The following is a 12,395-nucleotide window of genomic DNA, read 5'->3' on the forward strand; positions in this document are numbered from 1 at the left end:
AATAGCTAAACTCGAACAAAAGTCAGAAACGTGTGGAAATGCGTAAATTTATTTTTGTAATTTTGTTATTAAAATGAGTTATTTTTTGTTTTTTACAAACTTATAGAGATCATAAGTTATTTTCAATTGTACAAAGATAAAAAATAATTTTGAAATTTTTATTAAAGTGTGTGAGTTTTCCGCCAGTACTTTCTATATGGTGGAAATCGAACAATTATAAGAAATATGTGCCTCAGATTAAAGTTTTTCGACGTAATTTATTGTAAAAGTTACCAAGTATGTCAGTTTTTTTTGAAGATTATAGAAATCATATCTTTAACTGATTTTGGTCATACAAAAATAAAAGAGATCTTAAATTATAGATCCCCTAGATCAGACATGGTAACAAGCGCCGCCTTTTAGTTAAAACTAAAAGTGAAATATGGGAAATCCCCGGCAGTAGGATTTTAAACTTTGTATGAATGAAAATGTTGTTAAAACAAGTCTTTAAGAAAAAAGAACTTTTGTAAACATTATTTAAATTAACAATAAAAAACTAAATTATTTTTATAAGTATGAATGCCTTTAATGTTAGTTTATATTTTTTATTGAAATAAGGTTAATTTTAGTCATCTAATGAATAAATTAATCATAACTAATTTGTTCACTGTTAGTTGTAAATAATGATGGAATAGTAAATTTGGAAAAAATAAATGTTATACATTTATGTTTTTTGCCAACTTGCTACTTTACCTGGAATTCATGAAAATCCTAGAACTTGGGAAATTTTGAAAAAAAACTTGAAAAACCTGGAATTTTGAACAAAAATCACTAGAAATAACCTGAAAAACCTGGAATTTTAACAACTTTCACATGCTCAATAGCAAAATTTAGACTTGACTTAAAAAATCTGTCATATATATAAAAAAATGTGTCATCATTTTTTTTTTTAATTTAAAGTAGCTTTACAGTATCTTTTCAATGTTTTTATACTATTCAAAACAGTTTCTCACCTTAAACTTAATTTTTAGACTTAAAATAGACCCAAAAATGTGTACTTTTAAAAACCTGGAACAAATTTGGAAAACCTGAAAAAATTTTTGCAAAAACGATTTGCAACCCTGTATGAAGATAACAAACTTGAATAAAAACTTAGTAGTATTGAATATAAATAATTTTACAGATTGTTTAAACTTTTTTATTTATGGTTTTTCATCTTTTAGAACTTTTTTCTCAACTTTGATGAAAAAAACAAAACTTATGGTATTTAGCTAAACATTTTTTTTTCAATTCTAGTTATATTTACATTTATATATCTAAGTACTTTAATTTCTAAAGGTAAATATAAAATTATAATTTTTTACTTGTAAAATAAAAAAAAAATTTAAGAAATACAATTACTCTAAATTTATTTTATTACAACTTAATACTTTTATTTACAACCATGAAACTATTTGTTATTTAGATGAATTCTACTTAATTATTTAATTTTTAATGTGGTAAAGCCATGGGATCTTTTTTTTATAATAATTAGGTAAACTAATATATAACCTGCATAGTTTTATTAAAAAAATTAGTGCACAATAAAAGTTTTTTACAACTAGTTTTGTAAATTAAGAGTAGCTAACAGGTATAATAAAGATTTTTTTATTCCTTATCCAGTCTGCTTTGCTTATTTTGTTATTAATTCAGTCTGTTTAAACCTTTTTTTGTCTTATGAATTGTACACACTTACTGAAAATCATGCTTGTTAAAAACTGTTGAGAATCTCATGCTATCTTAAGTTAGTTTTGACATTTGCTGAGTCTCATGCTAGTTTTAAATTTTCTTAGATTTAAATTAATTGAATTGCTTTAATTTTATAAATTTGGTGTTTTATGGTATTTATTGTGAATTGGTATTAGTTTTATCTTTGACTTATATAAATTATAAGTAAATATTCATTAAAGTTAAAGGTATTCTGTTTATCAAAGGTTAAATAAACCTGTATCTTGTGTTGCAGTATTGCATGAGAAATTAAATAAAATTTAAGTTCTTTTTAAGTTTTAATAAATAATTTAGCTAAGTATCTAATGACTTTTTTTTTCTGAATTGTATTAATAATACTTCAGTAACACAATAAACATAACATTTAAGCACTTGCATCTTTGTAGGTAACAACAGTCGAAATTTTGACACCAAATTTACCAGACTCAGAAGACTTACCACCTTTAGATGTTCCACCCCCTAAAATAGAAGGTATCTGAAATCATGGGAATCAGTTGATGACTTAAAAGGTTGTTTTTATCTGTAATAATTTTTAATAATTTAATATACAAATTTGATTATTTTTACTTTTAAATCAACTACACATTTTTTTTTTCTGGAAAAACTCAGCTGATTTTACTCAATATTTTAAACAAAGTTCTTTTAAAGCAGTTTTAAGATTTTCACCAGTAATTTTTATGAAAAATTCCTTTTAGTTAGTTTTCAAAGAATAATTTGTAAATAAAGTTTAATTTTGCAAAATAATCATTTATCATGTAAAGTATTAAATCCTATTTCACATATTACTTATTGTTAGTTAATGTTTATCAATATTATCTATAAACTTAGACTTCAATTTTTTAATGATTATTATCAGATTTTGCAAATAATAAAATAGAGTTTTTATGTTCAATATAAAGTTTGCAACATAGATAAAATTTGCTTTTATTTACTTATTAAGTAGATAAATTGGTTTAGTGGGGTTATAGGGTTGGAGGGGGGCAAATCACTTGTTTATAAGATTTAGATTAATTTTTTACTCAATAAACTAAGATACCGGTTGTTTGTTTTTTGGAAATTCATATAAAAAAGTTATTAAAAATTTTGGTCATAATATGTTTTAAATTGTGTTTATTATCTTATATTTATCTTTTATTTCAAACTTTATATTTATAATAAATTTTATAAATTTGATGTCATAAAATCTATTATTTATATGTAACTTCAACATTATTATTTCTTTTAGTAATTTAAAATGCATTGTTGTTGTTCAATATCTTTTTTTCATTTTTTATTGAATATTATTATTCAACAATTAAGTAAAACACTTTTTTTATTACTATACTTAGACTTGAACTTTATGATGTTTTTTTTTTAATTGAATTAAAATTTATTAGTATAAAACAAAGTTTTCTTCATAGGATAAACTTAGTTTTGTTATTTTATAAATTAGATAAAATAGTTTTTTTAGGGCAAAGGGAGGGGTAAATGATTTGTTTATTACATTTAATTTATTTATTACCTAATAATATAAGATACTTTTTTTATTAATTAATCAAAAAAATAAAACTATTTTTTATTTTTTATCCTATGTATTTTAGTTTGTCTTTAACTTTATTCTGACATATGGTTTGTATTATATATCAAGAATTTTTCCTGAAAGTTTGAAGTAAATTGGTTTAAAATTTAAGTATGAGGTAGCTTTTCAATGATTTTTTTATGAATTGCAAGAAAATTGGCTTTGACAGATTTTATACTATAGAGCTAAAATGGATTTTTTTTCAAATAAAGATTATTTCTCAAAAACTATTCAATTTTTCTATTATATTATTTTTATAGAGAAAGTATATATTAATAAATACTTTTAAATACAGCCAATGTTTTTTTTTAATTATTTTGATGTCCTTTATCATTACAAGTTATACTAACTTTGAATATATCATAAGCTTCTTTAAAAGTTTTATTTATAGAAGCCTTATGCTCTTAACCATTTTTTAATGTTTAGTTGTTATGTGTTTAAATCTAAATACTAAAGTTTTTATGCCATAAGGTAATCATAATTGTATACTTTGATTTTTAATTTTGTACCAACTGAAGGTTTGGTTAATTGAGTGAAAAAAACTTTTAAAACAAAATGGTGACTAAATAATCTAGTAATTATACAAAACTATTTTAATCAAGTTTTAAAAATTCAAGTAAATGTATTCTTAGCTCAATTTAAACTGTGGTGCTTACATTTATTCAAACTGTCTAGTTTAGTTTATTATGATACGTTTTTGTTATGATGATAAACCTTTAGTTGTTTTTTTATTTAGTTTTAGCTTTTGTTTTATATAAACAAGTACAACTAATGTTTTAAGTGTTATTACTAAAAAATATTTTTTTTTTAATTTTTAATTTGGTAAAGCTATTGGATCTATTTTATTTTATAAAAATCTTGTAAATTACTGTATGATCTACATAGTGTTATTAAAAATTATAGTACACAATTTAAGTTTTTTATAACCAGTTTTGTAAATTAAGAGTGGCTAACAGGTATAATAAAGTGCATTTTTATTCTTAAACCCAATATGTTTTGTTTATTTTTTTTATTAATTCAATCACTTAAAAACCTTTTTTTTTGTCTTATGAGTTGTACACACGCAGGAAAACTCATGTTTGTTAAAAAATGATGAGAATATCATGCTAACTTAAGTTATTTTTGACACTTGTTGAGTCTCATGCTAGTCATTAGAACTTTTTCTTGAATTAAAATTATTTTATTGCCTTAATTTTATAAACTTGCTGTTTTAATGTATATATTGTCAGTTGGTAGTAGTTTTATCTTTGACTTAAATAAATTATATGTAAATGCTCATATAAGTTGAGGGTATCCCTGTTATCAAAGGTTGATAACCATGTATCTTGTTTGCAGTAAATACTTGAGAAATTTTTAGATTTTTTAAGCTCTTTAAGTTTTAGTTAATAGTTTAGGTAAGTATCTAATGACTTAACTATTTGGTTTAATGTACTAATAATTTTTAAGTTACTGACTAAATATTATATTTTTAAAACTCACCAGACTCAGAAGATAAACTACCTTTAGATGTTTAACAACCCACAAATAGAGATATCTGAAATCTTGGAAATCAGTTGATAACTTAAAAGGTTTTTTTTTATATGTAACATTTTATAGTAATTTAAAATACAAATTTGAGTATTTATACTTTGAAATCAACTACACAATTTTTTTTTCTGGAAAAACTTAGCTTTTTTTACTGAATATTTTAAAGCGAAGGTTTTTAAAGCAGATTTAAGATTTTCATTTCTGTTTTTTATAAAAAATATTTTTTTTAGTTACTTCTTAAAGTATAATTTGTAATTTGAGTTTAATATTGCACAAATAATCATTTATCATGTAAAGTCTAAAATCCTATTTCACTTATTATTTGAAAATTGATATTTTTTAACAATCTTGTAAGTATTGTTGTTCAACAGTTAGCAATGCAATTGTCAATATTATCCATAAACTTATACTATAATTTTTAATGGTTATAATCAGATTTTGCAAATATTTAAATAACATTTTTGAGTTCAAAACAAAATATGCTTTTCACTTATTAAGTAAATTAAATGGTTTAATGGGGTCATCGGGGTGTAGGGAGGCAAATAACTTGTTATAACTTGTTGAAAAGATTTAGTTTTATTTTTACTCAATTAACTACGATATCGGTTGTTTTTTTATCAAGTATAAGATAAACAAAAAGCTTTACTTAAAACTTTGGTCATAATATGCTTTGTACTGTAGTATTGTAAATTTCTTACTTTTATTTTAAACTTTGGTTTTTAAAGCAAAAAATTATAAATGAAATTTAATGTTGTGAAATCAATTATTTATATGCAATGTCTAAATACCTTTTTATATTATTACTTTAAAACTCATTAATATTTTTCAATTATTGTTTCCATAATTTATTAAATACTATTTTTAAACACTATTTAATAGTTTAGTAACAAATTTATTTTATGTTATTACTATACTTAGACTTGAAATTTTTGATGTTTTTTTTTTGATTTTGCAAAACTTGGTTTTGTAATTATATTAATTAGATCATTTGGTTAATTGAGTCCATAGGGAGGGGGGGAAATCTGTTTATAACATTCAGTTTTAATTTTCCTTTTTAATTTGACAAAATCTTTTTAATAAAAAAAAGGAACTTAATTTTTTATATAGTTCATAAGATATTATAATTTGAATTTTAATAAATCTTTTTATGACAAGTGTTTTTTAATAATATCAAGATCTCTTTCTGAAAGTTTGAATTAAATTGTTTTAAAGTTGAAAGAGATGGTAGACTTTTAGTTTTTTCTATAAATGCCAAGAAAATTGACTTAGACAGATTTTCATACTTTACAGTTGACTGGATTTAATAAAAAAGTTTATATAACAAAAAATAATTAATTTTTTCTAAAGAAAGTATGTTCTAGCAAACTCTTTTTAAATATAGCCAATGTTTTTTTTATAGTTTCGATCCCTTATGGCATTAACAAGTTGTACACACCTTGTATATAACATGTTACAAGCTTCTTAAGTAGTTTTATTCATAGAAGCCTTATGCTTTTTACCATTTTTTAATGGCTAATTGTTATGTTTTTTGGTATAAACAATAAATTTATTATATGTTACAATGTTGTCATAATTATATACCTACATTTTTAAATTTTATTTTAACCAAAGGTGTTATTAATAGAGCGAAAATTATTTTATAACAAAAGTCGGGACTAAACAATCTTAAAATTATAAAAAAGTATTTAAAGCATGGCTAAACTTAAATATAAATCATGACTAAACTTTTACTATTTATTTATTAGTTCATTTTATTTGACAAATAAATTATGTTAATATTCTTCTTCAAAAAAATAACGATAGAACCTTTTCAGGTTAGATCTGCAATAAACACACTTGAACAGAATCTGAAAGACTTCATTTACACGCCAAATTCAAGTAAGCTTAGTTTTGATGACAAAGCAAATATAACTAGTTTTTTAATTTAAGCTTTTATTAAATAAATATGGTATAACATTAGTTTTTAATTATTTACTCAAAAATAAACATCTTCATTTACTTATAAACGCCAACACATGTACTACTACTTTCTTATAACCAAAAATTACTAACATTAAGTTAAAGATTTAGTCTAATCAGTTTTTGGTTAAATTTAACAAAAGTGAAATTAATAAATGTTATTTATTCTCTAATGATTTAAATAGTTTTTATTTATCCATATAACTGAATTTTCAAAAATAAAATTTTTCAATTTTTTTATAGGTCCTTTTATGGAAGAACCTAACTTTCATTTTGAAGTCAACGAGATGTATGAAAATATCACATTTAGTTAAAAGGCACAGGTAAAACCACTCAAAATCCATGTTGTATAGTCAATTGTGTTTATTAACAACTAAACTAAAAAGCTTAAATTTTGTTTTAAAGAGGACGTATCTACGAGAATTAATAAATGTCTGATTTTGTTTTTACTTTACTATTGAAAAATTTCAGTCAAAACTCAAGTTACTAAAATACTTATGTTTCTTTTAAAATAATTATTTTTACTTCCAGTAAGTTGTCATACTTTCTGTAATTGCATTTCAATCAAAAGTATAAACTATTATAAATGCTTTATTTTAAACGCCAATTAAATTAAGTAAAGAATGTTTTAAAACTTTCATATATATTACTAAAATTTTTCGTTGTAAAAGTAGTTATATTTCTGGTTTTCTTATTTACCTTCACAACATACATATGTGTGTTATTAAAAAGTTGTTCTTAATATTGAGTGTTAGACGAAAATAAATTATTTTATGGACAGAGTATCTAACCTAATTTTAATATTCCTAGAATTTCAAACATTTTATAATTATTTGTTTAATACAGGTCAAAAATATTTTACAAGTTTTGTGCAAGCGCTTATAATACTTATGCTCATTGAAAATGACAATCACAAATTTTAACAAAGTCATGCTTTTCTTAAAAAGACAAAATACTTCTCATATAAATCTTTGAAAAAATTGAGAAACTTCACTTAAGTTTGAAATATATTTACTTGAGTTATTGTCTAGGCTTTCTACTGTTTTCAGTTATGCTGATCATGTTTTTATTCGAAATTCTTTAATATATATATTTACAAAGTTTTATATGTAAAATGCACAAATTTCTTTAAACAAGAGTTTATTTTTTGCATTTTTGTAGTAACTAGTAATGTAGTAACATTTTTGTAGTGCAATGATGATTGAACTGTTAAATTTCACTAAAATATGTTTTTGTAAAATAGAAGTTTTGACTTAAAGGTTTTTTTGTCTATTAAACTTTGAAAATTCTTATTTTTGTAGTTTTTATCATGTATTTTTTAAAATTTTGTATTATATTTTTAAATTTCATAAATATCCTTTGTGTTCCTTAAAGAAAATTTTAACAAACTAGTTTTAGCTCAAATCCATTTTTTTGTGAATTTCTAACAGCTTTTTTGTTTTATATCTGAAATTTAAACTTAAACAAGAAATTAAACTATACAAATAAAAAATGTTTTTGTAAAATTGCTACAACTCCCAATTATAACAATAAAAAAAGTTTAAGTTATAGTTTTGTAAAATGTTTTTATGTTGTGCAACTTGTTCATTAATAAACATATTTAATAAGCTCGTTATCTATACAACAGAAAAGTATTTAGAGTATTTAGCTGTTAATGATATAACTTACTGTTGTGTTGAAGGTTTATAAAATATTTTTATTTACAATATCTCCCAGTTTGCCTTTTTTTTACAAACTTTGAAGCTTTAATTGAATAAATAAATCTTAAAGCACATAAGTAATTAAAAATAATGTTTATTTAATGGCTTATTATACGTACAAAAAAACCATTAAAAAAAATTTTAAACTTAAAGCTAAGTAAAGTAAGTTATAGATAATTATCTCTAAAATTAATTTTTTCTCTTCAAGTTAGTTTTACTCATTAAACACATTAAAGTTGTTTGAAATAAAGTAAAGTTCCTTTTAAATTTGAATCTTTGCTTTATATTATAGCCACTAATGTTCAAAAAAAAAGTATATTAACTAATTTAAAACTTTTACTTGCGAATTCTTTTAATGTCATAAACTTTAGTAACATAATTTTGTAATAAGTTATATAAGCAGAATAATTTTTTAAATTTAGTGTTAAATAATGTTTGTTTACATAAGCATGGTAACTCAAATTATCATTAGTTTATATTTTAATAAAGTTGTTACAGCAAGAATTAAGAAACTATGAAACTTAAGAAAATGTAAAACAAGAGGTGAAAGTTAGCTATAACTTAAAAAATTTACAAACTATTATGAAGAAATATGAGAATAGTTTAAGCGTATCATTTGTTTTAACCACTAATTTCTTTTTTTACTTCTCTCTCTCTCTTCCGCTTTAAGCGTGTGTCATTTTGAAAAGTTTTAAAATAAAGAGAATAACTCGAGCGCGCTCACGCATACCACTTATTTTTCACTTTAGTTTCTTTTATTTCTCTAGGTTTCTCTCAATTTACTATAAAACTTTTAACACGTGTAAACAGATAAAACAGCTATAATTAGTGACTTTAAAATTTTACCATGCCTGCCCTAGATCACTATAAAGCATTTAAAAAACTGTTAAAATTATTTTTTCAAGTATTTTATTAAAGTGTTTATCACTAGCAGTTCTTTTATTTATTTATTTTATATTGTTAAGTAAAACTATTTTAAACGTTTATTTTTAGGTTTAAATTTCCTTTATAGTAAATTATATTTATATAACATGCATATAATGGCTGCAAACTGAAAGTGGGAATTTTGTTTTACAAATTGGTGTTTGAATCAAAGAACCTCTTATTTTACTACTAATACAAAAGTTTGTTGCATATAAAGATTTTAGAACTTATAAATAATCTAGAAATTTTCAAATAATGCATGAAACATGAGTTTTAAAAGTTTTGATATTAATTTTGATAGCTTTTTATCCGTTTAGTCTCATCATTCTAATACACAAAAAGTGTTGAGGTCCTTATCACCAATGATATGTAATTTTTACTATAAAAATTAATTATCTCTAAGATCACCATTCTGATAGAAAGAGATAAACAAAACTATTAAATCTAATTCAAGTGTTAGTTAGCTACTTTTGATACTATAGCCATAATGTTAGTTTATTAAAAGCCTTTAATGAAATTATGCCTTATACAACTTATCATAGAACTATACTTAAATATCTACTGTTTCTATTTTTAAAGTACAAACAGGAAATTAAAATATTTTAGACCAAAGTTTCCCATAGTGAGCCATAACAGATGTTCAGGTGGTCATGAGCAGCAAAATGATCAAAAGGCGGGCCATGAGCAGTAAAAAAGCCACAGTGGGTAATGAGGTCATTGTTTGAAACTTACACTAGATATTCTTGAGTTGCACATTAATAGCGAAAAAAGGTCTTAGTGTTTTTAATGGAATTTTTGAAACTTAGACTAAATATTCAGAGTTGCTGATGAAGAGCAAAAAAAAAGTCTTATGTGTTTTAAATAGTAGTTATTTGAGTTATAGGGCGCCATAGTTTTTTAATTTCTTTAAAAGGGCCATTTTGACTTGAATTAAACTTTTAGTGTGTAGAAATTCAAATTTCCTTTAAAAGCTTAAAACATTACAAGTAACTATCAGAAACAGACAACTATAAGTCTATTGTTTGTTTAAATCAAACAGACTTATCTATAAGAGTCAAGTACAGCTAATTACATTAGTCTGTAAAGTTAAAACAATAAAAAAAAAAGTTATTTTTATGTATAAAAAAAAGATGTCTTTGTATTATTTTGACATTTTAAAGTACGACTTGATATCCAACTATGTAGAGATATTTTAAAATTTGTATCTAAATTATTTTGAATGTTTAGAGATTTTAACAAAAAGTTTTTAACTATTTGTAGTAACATCGTGTATAAATCATATAATTTACTTTGAAATTAAAAATGGTTTGCCACACATTTATTGTAGTCAAAGAAACTTAGAATAATTTAAGTTACTAGAAAATCTCAGTGTGGCTCAAAATAACTATTATTTTTTTTAAAACTCAATATGAGTCGGGATAGTGTTGAAATTTAATATAGATTTTTTGACAATTTTAAGATTTTTTAAAATTTCTGAACATAATTGTAAAGATCTAGAACAGGATTTCCAAAATTTTTTTCGAAAGGCCTTCTTTTAAAAATTGAAAAAAAAAAAATTGTTTCCTACAATAAAATTTCTAAAAAAAACTACCATTGTATACACCTATTAATTTTTTTTGCTCTTCCAGTGTAAATTACAAATTAATACCTCATGAGCGTCTGTAGCTCTTTTATTGCTCATGGCCCGCCCTTTGGCCGTTTTCTTCTCATGACCCCTAAGAGGGCAACTTGGGAAAACCTGATCTAGAATAATAATTAGTTTTTCCAATTTCAGTATTTTCTTATTTTGTATAATCAAATTCACTCTTGGAAATGTTTTATTGATTCTCATATGCTTTTAAAATATAATCCTTAGGGCTGGTTTTCTATTATTTTAGAAAAATATTATAGTACTTTTTGTTTTAAACCTGAAATTAATATTTACAGGGTTGTCACTTTACCACTAAACCTTCAAACACCTAAAATTAGACAATTTAGGCAAAATAATTTCTTAAGACTCTGAATTTTAAAAGTTTTGGTAGAACCTAGAGTAACCGAATTTTATATGAGTTATATATAGTTTTATATAAGTAATTTTCATATGTTCAGTAGTAAAATTTCATTTTGACACAAAAAATGTATGATATATATTGAAATTACATTGACATTAACCGTGTTTTTTTTTTATTAAAAAACAGATTTAAAGCAGCTTTTCTGTATTTTTTCAATAATTTTATATTGTTTAACACAGTTTCTTATTTTAAACTTATCTTTAAACTAAATTTAGACCCGAATATTTGTACTTTTAAAAACCTGGAAGAAATTTGGAAAACCTGGAAAAAATTTGGAAAAAATGAGTGGCAACCCTATAGTTATCATGATTTAAATTTGTTAATGCATGTGAGTACTATTTATTGTAAAATTATATTTAGATGATTAAAGTATCAAAAGTATCTTTTATACTATATATAATGTTAACTAACATTGTTACATAGAACTATCCACAAACTTCGATTTTTTATTTCAACTCATTTAAAACTTTCAATACTAAAAATTCGAAAACAGCATTCTCAAAAGTTTAGTTACCATCTAATGTACAATCATACATCCACAATAAAAGGTAGGGAGTACTTGGGTGATTTTTGCTTGACTTATAAGACGATATTTTCTAAATGTTATATTTACTCATTAAAAAGAATATGCAAATAAAACTAGGAAAAAACAAAACTGCTGCCCAAAAACAAACTTAATCCTCTATAATCAAAATTTATTCAATTTTTTGACTAAAACAGGAATAAAATCCTTTATACATGTCTTAGACTTATAACTTATATCTTAAGTGAAAGTTTATGGTTGTAGGCATAAATTAAAGACATACTAAATGCTTTTGATTTAATATGACGTAATTATGACACAATATAAGCAAATTTTGTCTGTAAAATTGTACTTTAGTTCTTAATTGAAAATCTTTTACTGTTTTACTTATGGTTTTTTTATTTTGA

The sequence above is a fragment of the Thalia democratica genome, chromosome 1 (assembly GCF_965202585.1).
Source record: "Thalia democratica chromosome 1, ktThaDemo2.hap1.1, whole genome shotgun sequence".
NCBI lineage: Eukaryota > Metazoa > Chordata > Thaliacea > Salpida > Salpidae > Thalia > Thalia democratica.